The sequence below is a fragment of the Gracilinanus agilis genome, chromosome 2 (assembly GCF_016433145.1).
Source record: "Gracilinanus agilis isolate LMUSP501 chromosome 2, AgileGrace, whole genome shotgun sequence".
In the NCBI taxonomy this organism is placed as follows: domain Eukaryota; kingdom Metazoa; phylum Chordata; class Mammalia; order Didelphimorphia; family Didelphidae; genus Gracilinanus; species Gracilinanus agilis.
Window position 1 is genome coordinate 407,787,320 of NC_058131.1, and position 14,150 is coordinate 407,801,469.

Genomic DNA, 14,150 nt, shown 5'->3' on the forward strand with positions numbered 1-14,150 from the left:
ATACCTCAAATAGGATTCTTTCTCCTGTCTGCACCTTTTCACTGGCTGCTTCTCACACTTACTTGGAATTCTCTTCTTCATCTCTACTTCCTGGCTTCCTTCATGACTCACCTCAAAACGTACCTTCTTCAGGGAGACCTTTGCCTATCTCCATTCCTTCTCCCACTAAACCTAAGCCTTTTTTTCTGAGATTATCTCCAACTTACTCAGTATACATTTTTTGTATGAATAGTTGCTTGTATGATGTCTCTCCCACTGGCATATAAGATCCTTAATGGCAGGCATAATTTTTAGATTTCTTTGACTTAACACAAAACTATTGCATTAATACAACACTAGTATTTAACAAGTGCTTGTTGACTTGCCGCATAGGGCTGTTGTAAAAAAAGTGTTTGGTAAACTTTAAAAACACTGTTGAAATGGTAGTTATCTGTGCTTATTTTCATTCATTAGAATTATCACTGTAGTAAAAAATCTACACAAGTCCCAGAAAGTGAGAAGCCACACAGAGTGGAAAATCATAATGTCCTCTCATATTATAGATGTGTCTTGACACATATAGTGTGTGGGCCTGTGAAGGGTACAGGATCAAACAGATGGAATAGCCAAGACTGACTGCATTTTTCTAGCCAATGAATACCTTTTTACATGGGTGGAAATCTGAGCACATAGTTCATATTTTGTGAACCCAGAATTGAGATACGTGGTCAGTTGATGGTCAGTTGATTGAGATGGTGGTCAGTCACACCACTGACATAACCTAGAAGAATAACTTCTGCTACCACCACACCAGTTTAGGGAGAATGTCTTCTTGGTATTAAAGCCAATTATCCTTACTTCACAGAGTAATGAGGGAAAAGCTCTATGAACATTTAAGTACTATCTAAATGTGAGCTATGAGGTTAGTGCTAACAATGATATCCAATAGGACAGATCCTGGGACTATTTTTTCCTAAAGTGTCAGTCAAGGCTCCTGGTGCTTAGATATTCTCCTGCTAAATAGGTCTTAACCAGTTAAAGGAATTTAAGAATGTTAGAAGATATTACGGAGGATTTGTACTGTAGAGCAATCTGTAATGAACCCCGAAGTGAGTAATTTTTAATAATTATAGCATCAAAGGATCTCAGCATTTTAGGAGAAACATTCTTAGAAGTCCTCTAGTCCAACTCTTTCCCTTTATGAAAAAGAAAATGGGGAAATGAAGGGGATTTGACTAAAGTTTCCCAAAGTAAGTAGTGGAAAGTCTGGGATTAGAACCCAATTACCCTGACTCTCAGTTCAGTCACTGAATAGAACAAATAATATTCTAAAGAATTATACAAAACATAGATGTCCAACACATAACCCATGTAGCCAGCAACATACCTGAGTGTGGCCAGAACGAGATTATTTGGAAAATATTTAACAAAATAGAAATATAATAATACTCAGATAAATCAATATGCATTTTTCAGGGATCATTACATATGGACTGTTAGCCTTTGTTTCTATTTAAGTTTGACACCATTGGTATAAAAGACAAAACATCAAGGACATGTATTACCACCAAAGAAGGAGATCCAATCATGTAGCAATAGCTGCGAAACACATACTACCTAGGGATAGACAACTCAGATGTTGCCCTGATACACAGAGAATATTAAAAGAATCAGAGGAAAATCTGTAGCTTGACACATTTATCATTATGAATTATGGCTATTTGAGTGTCACATCTTACTAATTATGAGCTTTTTAAATGTAGGGACTAATTTCTCCCCAGAGACTAGCACTCTGATTGTTGTTCAATTGTTTCAATCTGCCCAGCTTTTCTTGACTGCTTTTGGGTTTTTTTTGGCAAGGATATTAGAGAGGTTTGCCATTTCCTTCTCCAGTTCGTTTTATGGATAAGGAAAGTGAGGCAAACAGGGTTAAGTGACTTGTTCAGGGTCACACAGTTGGTGTCTGATGCCTCATCTGAACTCAGGAAGATGGATCTTCCTAACTCCAGGACCAACACTCTATCCATTGTGCTACCTAGCTGCCCAGAAGTTAGCATAAGTGAGTATATGGGATGCAGTAGGCATGCCTGATGGCATCTTGGGATACATGATAAGAAAATATTTTGTAAGTAAGGAACTAAGACTATGTAAGTCACACTTATCATCATCATCATCATCATCATCATCATCAACATCATCATCAAAATAGCTAATGTTTACACAATAGAATGTGTTTTGGGTTTTTTTGCAAAGATGTGGACAGGAATGGCATGGGATGCTAGGATATGGATGGGTTGTGTCTGTGTTAGTGCTGGTGCTGGTATCCTCAATGCTGCATTATGAGAACTGAATGAGATCATTGACTTCTCTTTCATATTTTGGGTATTCAAACCTGTTAATCAGCTTCTCTTTCTGGAGACTCTCTCCATTCCAGGCTTCAGATGATTACACTATTCTGGTATTCCCTCCAGTCAAAAATGATTTCTTCTTCCTCAAATTTCTACCTTATATCATCCTTATTTGTGTAAGTATATTACCCCCTTACTAAATCTTAAACTTTCTGAAAACAGAATTTGTGCTGTTTTTCATCTTTGTCTCCTAGGTGTCACACACCTGAGACACAGCATGGAGGATAGAGGGCTACATTTGGAAGGAGGAAGGCATTCAGTTAGTCTTGCTCCTAACACATACTGACTATGTGACCCTGGGCAATTCACTTAATCTCCCAGTGCCTCAGGAAACTCTTTAAGGTTATAAATTGCCCTAACTGGTACCAATCTGTATTGGCAGAGGTGGCTCCTGGCCTTTACTGATGAATTCACTAATCTGGTCAAAACAAAACAAACAAACAAACAAACAAACAAAAAAAAAAAAAAACCTGGCTCTGTGCCCTTAAGAAATGTGCAATAAATATCTGATAGACTTTCCTTCTTTATGTCTTTCATTGATGCTTTTCTCTCCATCACTGATATCCCATCCTTTTCTAGATTCTAGAAAATTTTATTTGAATTATTAGAAAATTTTGAGAATTCGTTCTTTGCCCTCTTTTATCCTTTCTACACTCTTTCCAGGGTGTCTCAGGTTTCAACCACCACTTCATGCCACTGACTTCCAAAACTATTGCCAGACTCACATCTCTAACTGCCTACAGGGCATCTCTACCGACATTTCAGCTAGAATTTGACCAAAATTGTATTTCTCTTTTCTTCCAAGTTTGTTCCTCCTGTCTTTACTAGCTCTGCTTTTGGCTTGTCAGTCATTCACTCATTCTCCCAAGTTCAAAATTCGAGATTTATTCTTGATTCTTCCTTCTTTCTCACTTATATTCAGAAAGTTAACAAGTCATATCAAATAATAATAATAGCAATAAAAATGATTTCTAATCATAATAGCTAGGATTTACATAGCACTTTAAGGTTTATGAAGAGCTTTGCAAATATCTAATTTTTTCTGCATAAAATTTTATTCCCATTTTACAGATGAGGAAACTGATGTTACTACTGTAAAATGACTTGGCTCAAGGTCACACAGCTAGTAAATGAAGCTATATTTGAACTTCAGTGTTGCTCGCATCTACCCATCTCTAATCCCACTATCAGAGCTCTTTGTACACAACCTCACATTAGACCCTTGTTAGTACCACACGTAGGTCTTCCCACTACTACTCTTGCCTCCCCTCTCAATTTGTTCTTGATACTGGTGATTTCTAAAAGGAGCTGAAGCTTGAAGGGTGGGTTGGTGGTGGTGATCAACCAGTCAATGAGAACTTGAGTTGTTTTCTCCCCCTCATCCCCCAGAATTATATTGGGCTTGTCTCCAATATAGTCAAAGATCAAAACTTCCCCAAGTCAGCTCCTCCACCAGTGGCTTCTCCGGAGCCTGGCGTTGTCCCCTGAGGGCAATTACAACAAAACAAGATCCAGGCACCAGCAGCAGCTGAACAAGCAAAATGCCCATCCTCCTCCTCTCCCCCATCCCCCGAGACTATGTCAAGGCTGCCACACATGCCTCAGCAGGTGGGCTTTGCTCTCTGAGTTAGTACCACTCAGTAAAGCTCCCCTACTTTTTGCTTTTTTGAGGGGATGTGTGGAGGTGGGAAAAGGCAACTAGCACTGGATGAATAGTCATGGACAGGTTGCTATCTCTGTGTGTATCTCATTGAATTAGCTTTCCTCCTAAACCCAGCCCTCTTTCCCTTAAGGACACCATCAGACTGTCTTTGATTCTCAAAATTCTCTTTATCCTTGACTCATCTCTGAAATGAAACTGGTGTTTGGTTTTTTTTTTTTTTGAGAGTTACAAGTACTTTCTTAATTGCCAATCTAATGGTCTTTTCTCAGTTTTCATCCTTCCTGATAGTCTGTGCAGCATCTGACACTGTCCACCACCCTCTTCTTCTGAATACTCATTTTCTAGGTAGCTGAAAACAATGCAAGTGAATCATCTACAAAAGCTCTCAGATCTGTATGCTTAAAAATCTCCAAATCAGAATTTTCTAACCCATTAAAAAATCTTCCAAATTTGAAATGACTTGTTTAAAATATAGATACATCTATTTATTCATCTACAGTTGATCTCAGGAAAAACAGAAATTAAGCATATTTCAATACAAATCTTTGCATGATTGGTGGATAGAAATTGAAAATGATTATCATGATTTAGTAAGCACAGCTGATGCACACACCTTCCATTTGGAGCTATGTGTCTTTCAAATACATCTTTTCCATTGATCACAACAATTCAATCAAATATTTAAAAACTAAACTTAGAACCAGACCTTCTCATTGCTGTACCACAAAGCAATCAACCAAGATTTTAAAGAATAATGAAATATGTACACTCACATGACTCTCATTTAAAATGCCATTAATAAATATAGAATATTGTTTTCAAAATGTTATTTCATGTTATTTTGTCCTTTTAATTATGCAAGTTTTTATACCATACATAATTATTAGTGTAATGATACAAGTATGTAGTTTATAAATAAGTAAATATACAAACATAGGGGTACATGTTCCAACTATTTTTTTTTGCTGAAGAGTACATGATTAAAAAAATTAAAACCACTTCCTAGGTTTTCTCCCTCAGTTACTTCTCTCCTCAAAAATCTCAATGAACTTCTAATTTATTCTGGTATTCAAGTCTATATTAAGCACTACCCTACTTGCTAGCCTTACCTCATAATTCTTTCCATTTAGATGAAACTATTGTCTAGACTCTAGAATCTATAGATCAACCTGACTAATTTGCTCTCTCTCTCCTCTCCCTCAGTCACTGCCCTTTCCCACCTTTGTTCATGCTGTTCCTTGTGCCTGGAATATTTTCCCTCCACACTTTTTCTACAATTGATTTCCCACAATTCCTTTATAGCTTAACAACCAGGAAGCATCACCTGATATTGTCTATCTGAAAATCCATATCTGTAATTATCTTTTCCCTCTGGATTCACATAGAAACTTGTGCCTCCTCAATACATTTGCCATTTTGAATTATATTTGTATATATCACCTTATTTTGCTTAAGCACCAGACTCATAAAGGCAATAATCATGTCGTCTAAAGGTTTACTCTACCCTAGAAGCCAGCATAATGCACCGCATAAAGCAGGTGCTTGATGTAACCTGGGATTCATGATATGAAAGTGTTTTGTATTATGGTCTCTAATTATCTCAGGCTATACAATCATATGCATTATAATAAGCATAACTCATATTTTTAAAATAGTAATAATGACTATCTACTACTTTCATTTAAAAAATATGGTCTTATTTTTACAATAATCCTTAGAAAGCTATATGGTAGACAGTCAGATAGGAGACCTGGGTGTTAATCCTGGCTCCTCTGCTAATTAGCCCTGTGACCTTGGGCAAATCATTCAACTCTCCTGGAAGCACAGGATATCAAGCCCAACCCAGACATTTTAGAGATAAGAAATCTAAGGTCCCTTAAAACTCCTCTCTCAGTACTTTGGTTGGTCCATCTTTAAGATAAGCATATCTGCCCTAATACCTAGAATTTTAAAATCACAGAATTTAAGTGCCTTCCCCCACCTTGAATTCTTTCTATTTGACCATCTACAATGGCCCCAGTCAATTTAATTATGAAGTAGTATTTAAGAATCATCATCAATGGCAATGTTCATTCATAGTGGAAAAAATCCAGAAGTCCTGAGACCTAGGCCCTTTCCAGCTAATCTTGCTTCTGTAATTAACTTGGTAAAATGAGCTTTCCCACTGTACCATAAAACATGCACTAGATTTTGAGTCAGGGATGTGGGTTCAAATTCCAGCTCTGTAAATCACTTAATCTCCTGGGTCTCAATTTCTTTCTGTAAAATTGTGTCAGATGTTAATCATAAAAGACCATCCCTAAGGATCTTTACGACTCTAAAATACTCTTGAGTACTATGCTGGACCTCAGAATCCTACCTTAAGAGGAAGATCTTTAGTGAAAATCCTTTCTAGTTCTAACAAGTCTAAGTTTCTCCCTGTTAGCCAAAAAGCATTAGGACTAGTGCTGATAGCATGGTATAGTTAGAAGTCTGGAGTCAGAAGATCTGGGATTGAATCCTAGTTCTGTAACTAACATGCTAAAAGCCTTTTGTGTCCTTGTGAGTTTTCTCCACTGTAACATGAAGTCAGATAAAATTATCTCAAGGTCCCTTTCAGCTCTAAATATATGCTCTATATGATATGAAATTATTTTATTGTCTGGTACCCACATGGCGATCCTGCTGTGATCTGGAAGTGAATTTTATTTCCCAAACCCATTTGATCTGGTTCTTTGAGTTAATTCAGAAGGGAGCCTCCATTGCCACTAAACAAGGGATCCCCAAGCATCTTAGCAACCCTGCCCGTGTCTCTGCATAGCAATGAAGGGAGGAGACTGTGAGGAGCTCAGAAGCCTTGTCCATACACTAGGCAAAACATGCCTCAGGCACATGCCTGAGAACCATGCAAAAAACATGAGCCCTGATGCATTTTTATAAAAAGAAGGCAGGCCTGCAAAGTCAACTATAAACCCAAACTGGCTGAGACACTTCAGGAGGAAAAGACTAAATCTGTTGTGTATATGTTTTCATTATTACCTTTTAAAAATGAATAGTGTCAGTCACAAGACTTCTCTAAGGAATTTGCTATAAAATACAATTTTAAGGAAAAGTCTTGCCAAATGAGTCTCCATCCCCCACAAACACTACAAGAGGAGATATGCTGGATCTAACAAGGGCCTCCCATAATGAAAGCTGATGCCACTGTATTAAGGGTCTTGGCACAGCTGCAAATCCAGAATATGTCCTCCTGGTAGTGGAATGTGCTGTCCCAAATGGGAAATAAAGAAGTATGTTACAGGGTGTTCTTTCCATCTTGGTGCAAGGTTACAGGAAATTTGGAAAATCATACCCATTGTCCATGCTCCCATCACCCACTCACCAAAAAAATACTTTAAAAAAAAAATCTGACAGACCATAACTAAACTGTTTCCTCAACAGTGGTAGACACATTTCCCTTTTTTTTCTGGAATGCAGACTGTTTTCCAACAGTTTTTCCTCCTGCCATCCCCACCCTCTCCCACCAGTCACTTGCTCAGGGCTGGCTTCCCTACAATCTCAAGAGTATTCTTAGTGTGAGTCAGAAGACCCTTGGCTTGGAAAGGGTGGTAAAGACAACAGAGGAAAAACTTACTTTTTGTTAACCCTTCAGGGTTGAAAGATTTATGTTTTGTGTCAGATTCTAGAATCCTGGCATTTTGCAGCTAGAGGGCCCTTAGGAAAAATACCTAAGATCAGTGAATTTTAGATTTGAAAGCACTTTGAGAAACTGGGCCTTCTGGGCCCAACCTCCTTATTTTACAGATGAGGAAACTTAAGGTCCACAGAGAGGAAGTAACTTGTCCAAGGTTACAGTAGTAGGCAATGACAGAACCAAGAGGAGAACCCAAGTCTTCCAATTTCCAAACCAAATATTCTTTCTAATATTCTCCTCTTGGAGAGCCTCCAAGCCCTTCTTAGAGCTCCAACGTGTGGAACACCATGAACAAAACATGCACAATACCTGAAGACATCCGTAGTCTCCAATTTAAAATATCAGAGGAGAGGGCAGACAAGAGATGCGCCAATTTGAGCGGGAAGTGGGAGGTGGCATCAATTCGGATCCCAATCGCTGAGCCACAAATAAGAGGATTTGCGGTAGGAGTGTGGGAGTTCGGGGATAGCAGAGCCCTGAGACACCGAACAAATTTGGGAGGGTCTGGTACTTCCACGGGACTGTTTAGTGTGTTTTCAGTTTATAGGGAACAGCCTGAGTTAGCAGGGTTGAGTTTTAAGATCCATCTGTGAGTTTTAAGATTAAGCCCCTGGGTGGCTCTGCTCCCTTGACCACTCCGTTGTTTTTTGCATTCGTTACATATTGGTTGATTTACAGAGAATAACTAGTAACTTCCCTACTCATAACTGGGGAAGGCGAGAGGGGGAGGGAGGCGTATTTCAATTTAAACTATAAATAAGCGCCAGCCGCCACACAGCCCACAGATGGCACGTCACGGGCACAACCGTCACTGCCTCTTGAGCTGATATTTCACTTCTGTTTTTTCTTTTTCTCTACCACACATACTCAGAAAGCCAGCTAGAAACACACACCGTCACAGAAACGTGGAGTGAAACTCACGCAGATAAAAAACACAAACTGACAAGGGGAAGGCAAGAGAGCCGAGATTAAAACTCTGTCGTCCCGGGCCGGTGTTTCACAGAGCTGGAGAGGGGCTAAGGCGGAGGGCAGGGAGGCCCCAGGCCAGCCTTCCCGAGCTCTCCCAATGGGAGCCCCTGGCACAATCCCGGGGACTCCCCAGGTCCGGGGACGGACTTAGCTTTGAACTTCGAGATTGTTCCGAAATCACCATTAGCTCTCCAGCCCACCTTGTCTATCCCAGCGGGATTGGTCCTTCCCTCACCCTCCACCTCAGACCCCTACACCAACACCCCCGAGGACCCCTCGCCCAGAGGGCATTCACACTACCTGGGGCCAGCAGGGAGAGAGCGCGGGGTACCGGTGACAGCTCGTAAGAAAGCTCCCGGGAGGAATGCCAGCTCAGGAAAGAGGGTGGGGTTAGAACACCCCGCCCCCCCATTCCAGCCCTCCCCCAACTCCGCCTCCCCATTTTTTTTTAGAAGGGGGAGATGCAAGCGTAGGGTTGGAACGGAACCCGCAAATTTGTTAGATCTTTTCCTTAAATCCGTCCTCTTCTGCTTATCATGGCGAGAGACCCAGCCCTAGGCAGGTTGTGTAACCATTCTTCAAGGACGAGCTGCTTTCCTACTGGGGCTCAAATCTACCCTTCCTTCCACTCTGCTTGGGGGAGCCTCGACACTCGGCATCTACAAAAGCTTGTACCTCTTCATCGTATTCATCTCCAGCTTCTCCGTTCCCCTGTTCCTGACTAGGGAGAGGGAGGAAGGAGACAAAGGTGGGGGCTCCAAGGGAGGCGGCAACTTAAAACTGGGACGCTTCGTTTTGAAGCTGGTAGTGTTAGACAGTCAGAGATGCCGGTGGAAGTCTGTGGCAGATACTCGGTCTCAAGTTCATGTTATCTGCCCCAGTCTTGAAGCTGCTCTTCGAGTGATGCCAAAGCGTTGGTCCCTTCCTCTCTCTCTGTTCCGGGACTGCTAGTCAATAGACAAGAATGTCGAGAAAAGTCTAGAATAGATGAATCCGGTCCATGATGACTAGGAGGGTGGGGTGGCTCTGCCCTTCCAGGCATTTCCATGGAAACCAGGGGGGACCTTATATTAAATTGGAAAAGTGTCGCTGCAGCCAAGAGCAGCAGATTTTTTTTTTTTTTTTAAAGCAGGGAGCCCACCTGGAATTACTGACTCCCGACTCCCTTCCTGTACTTATTCTAATCTCAGTACCCGTGCTTCTGAGACTAAGGCGAAGGCCCCTACTAGCAAGGTTTTGCTTTAAGGCCATGTGATTTCAGACTCCCACACTGACTGTTACAGTCCGCGGGAAGCCCACACTGTAAGGTCTAGCAGATGGAGCCCAGTCCTCCATTTGCTCTTACTTCAGACACTCCCTGAATCCATCCAAATTTTCATTAAATCTCAAAACTCGAACATAAAAATACAAACTCATTCTGATTAGAAGCCTGTGGCCTTCCCAGCACAGTCAGTAGGCCTTTATTAAGTGTTTACAAAGTGTCAGATGTTGTTATAAGCACTAGAGTGGTAGAAAAGCCCCCTACCCTGTTTACATTTTAATGAAGAAAAACAATTTTTTAAATGGTTCTCTTTTGGGTTCAGGTATTAATAGTTGCCCTAATAGAATTATATTTGTGTGTGTGTGTGTGTGTGTGTGTGTGTGTGTGTGTGTGTGTGTATGTGACACTAATCACAGCAACTTCTGACTGGAGCTACATGCAATGCAAATAATTTCCTTCCCTTGTTGCTGCCAAAAGCTCTTTCTCCTTAGCAAGGGTTGGTAGAGGACCTGGGGAAAGCCCTCTTTCCAATGTTATTGGAATGAAAAGCAGGAAACCCCTTCCCCCAGAGCCTCTGTTTCAAATGGCGCTTAGAAAATAAACCAATAGGAAAGCTGCTAAACAGCTAGGAAATTCTGACTCATTTGGTGGTTGCTAATACAACAGAAGTAATGTCTTTTAAAGAATGAGAAGTTTGTACTGCCCACTTCTCTACCCGCTTCTAAAAACAACCTCTCAAATGAATAAATTAATTTAGCAAAGCTGGAGAAAATTAAGCACATGAAGGCATGAAAAAAGACAAGAATAGTTTGTACTGTGTTAATTTCTAAAATTATTTGCTGAATTTAATTGCTTAATGTCTTAGGTCTCCCTACTAGTAATATGAACTTCTTTTTATAGTTCCCCCATCCTAACTGAGCCCAGAGAGAAAGTTTACCTTTTATAACATTTTGGGGTTTACAAAGGTTTTTCTTCATAAGGAAACTAGGTAGTATAAATATCATAATCTCCACATTACAGCTGAGGACATTCAATCTCATAGAATAAAAATGACTTTTCAAAAGTCACACAGAGCAGTGACTGAAGCCATTACATTATTCTAATTTCCCAGTAGTTGGATGGGGCCTTAAATGTCAATCCTAACTCCCCATCTGAAACAAATTACCTTTACATCTCAGATTAGGGGTTGTTCTAATTGTTGTTTAAACAGCTACAATGATAGGGAACTCACTTTTTATTGACACAACCTATTTAATTTTTCAAAACCTATTATATATATTTGACAATTACAATATTCCAGATGTGGTCTGATTGGAACAAAGCAGAAGGGTTCTAATTCTGCATAGCCTTTTCATGTAGCCTAAAACTGATATCTGATATGATGGTCACGTCATTCTGTTGACTCATGTTGAGCTGGAAGTTGAAAAAATTATCTTTAAGGTTCTCTCTAGTTCAAATATCCTTTGTATCTTTACTGTAAAAAACATCTAAGTATTTTTCATATGTACCGCTGTCAAATCACCTCTTCCTGATGCGATATATATGCTTAGGAAATGTTGACAAATGAAAAGTTTGCATTAGAATATGCCCTTCTAAGAAAATCTCTTTCTTCATCAGGTATCAAACATGCAGCTTGCAATACCCAGTAGTGTGGCAAAAACCAAATTAAAATATAATTGGGAGATATTTCATAAAATAAATTAAAAATATAATAAAACATACATTGTATTATACTCTAAAAACGAAACCAATAGGTGGTCTACTGGGATTTCTTACATACGGATTAGTGGTCCTCATTCCTAGTTGAGTATGACACCCTTGCTCTCTACCATAAAGGGAATGTAGAATAGTAGACTGAGCAATTCTAGATAAATCTAAGTCCTCTGAGTATCTCAGCCTGGTGTACTAGTTTCAGAGTCAGAAGATCTACTACCTATGTGACATTGAACAAGTCACTTAAATTCTATGCATCTGTTCTGTCATCTATAAAAAGGCTGTATTCTACACTCCAAAGATTCTTCCAATATTAAATCCTATGATCCTATATATTAAATAGTTTTTGTATCCAAAATGTGAGAAAAGATAATTAGGATGGAGCAAAATAGGAGAGAAAATATGTATATAAATAGGATAACTTAAAATCTAGTGGGGAGAAATATTCAAATATAAAATGATGTAAAATCTCATTAATATTTAAATATTATAATGATAACTATAAATACCTTTTCAGAAATGGTCATCATGCCCAGTTATTCTAATTCCAAGGCCCTGAAAAAGACATTTGGGAAACACCCAATAATCTCATTTCCTTAGTTCATTCCTCTTAAGCATATTATGTGGCAGGTGCTATATTAAATACTGAGGATGTAATCAACTAATAGTCACTTATTAAATACTATATGCTAGGCAATACACCAGATGCTAGGGATACAAATACAAAGAATGAAACAATCCTTATTCTCAGGCAATGCCCATTCTAATTTGGAGAATCTAGAAATACATACACCAAGTCTTTACAGATTAAATGTAAGATAATAAATACAAAGTTAAATATAGGCTAATGAGAGTAAAGGGGCGACCTAGTTGGAGAAATCATGAAAGGCTTCAAGTTCTGTCTTGGTGGAAGAGAGGGATTCTGAAAGACAAAGGGAATACATTACAGACTTGTAGGATGACCACTGAGAAAGTCCAGATCAGAGATAGAGTATTGCATGTGAAAAACAGAGAAAAGTTCAATTTGGCTAGATCTCAGTGTGTTGGAGAGAGAGTATTATACAATTAAAATGGAAAGATCAGTTGAAACTATGTTGTGAAGGACTGTAAAAGCAAAACAGATATATGTATCTGTTGACCGAAGGACATTCTTAGTGACATATATATATATATATATATATATATGTATATGCATCTATCTATCTATCTATCTATCTATCTAAGAATGATCATCAGGAAGAGATAGAGATATCCCATTTAAAATGGCCATAGATAGAATAAAATACATGGGAATATATATCTACCAAAACAAACTCAGAAACTACATAAACATAATTATAAAACACTTTCTGTACAAATAAAGTTATATTTAAATAATTGGAAAAATGACAATTGTTCATGGGTACGCAGAGCCAATATGATTCAAATGACAATCCTATCTAAACTAATCTTATTCAATGCATCTCAACTAAATTACCAAAAAATTATATTATTCAACTAGAAAAATGATATTAATTTGGAAGAACCAAAGATCAGGAATATCAAATGAAGTAATTTTAAAAAATAAAGAAGTTTGGCAGTACCAGATTTTAAACTGTATTATAAAGCAATAATTATAAAAACTATCTCGTACTGCCATAAGAAATGATGAAGAAGATGAGTTCAGAAAGACTTATATGAACTGATACAAAATGAAGTGAGCAGAACCAGGAGAACAATGTATATAGTAACAGAAATATTGTATAATGATCAAGTATAAAGGACTAAACTATTATCGGCAAAGCAAGTTTTCAAGATATCCACAAACGACTCATGATGAAAAATGCTGTCCAGGGCCAAAGAAGGAACAGATTGCAGATCAATGCATGCCATTTTCCACTTTTCCCTCATGAATTTTTTATTGTATGTGTGATACGCGTCTTCTGTCATGGCATGGCCAATATGGAATATGTATCCATGAAAGAACTGGTATAACTAATACCAGACTATTTACTCCAGGGGTTGGTGGGGAGGGAAAAAGTCTAAAATGTAAAATGTCAGAAAACAATAGTGAAAAATTTTTCCTACATGCAGTTGAAAAAAAAAAAGAGCAAAACAGACATACAACAGATAGTAGAAAAAGATTACAGTGACTTCGTATTTGAAAAAAATATAGATACAGGTTTCCGGGTTAAGATGGCGGCAGAGTAAGAAGCAGCTCTTAACCTCTCCTGACCGAAACACACAAAACTCCTCAAGGGGACATAAAAACAAGTCCAGACGAACGGAGGAACCCCACAACAGGGCACAGCGTGGAAGGTACGTGGAATCGAGACATTTCCAGGCTATAAAGGGCTCTCACTCAATCGCGGGCTGAGCAACCGCCCCACCCCCACCCCCTCCACACTCACCTATAGCTCCGAACCCAGCTAAAAAGAAATAGAGCAAGTTTGGGGCACCCATCGAGTCATCGGTAGCTCTGGGACCTGTTCCTGAGAGCAGCAA

At 39.0% G+C, this 14,150-nt stretch overlaps 1 protein-coding gene across 1 annotated transcript in view; it reads right to left on the bottom strand.

Moving 5' to 3' along the window:
* The window catches only part of SYNE3 (spectrin repeat containing nuclear envelope family member 3), a 137,527-nt gene extending 128,488 nt beyond the window's left edge, over positions 1 to 9,039 (bottom strand). The window contains exon 1 of the mRNA XM_044664583.1: positions 8,993 to 9,039. The gene's annotated coding sequence lies outside the window, so the exon portion shown is untranslated. The remainder of the gene's footprint in view (positions 1 to 8,992) is intronic.
* Positions 9,040 to 14,150: the final 5,111 nt, after the last annotated feature.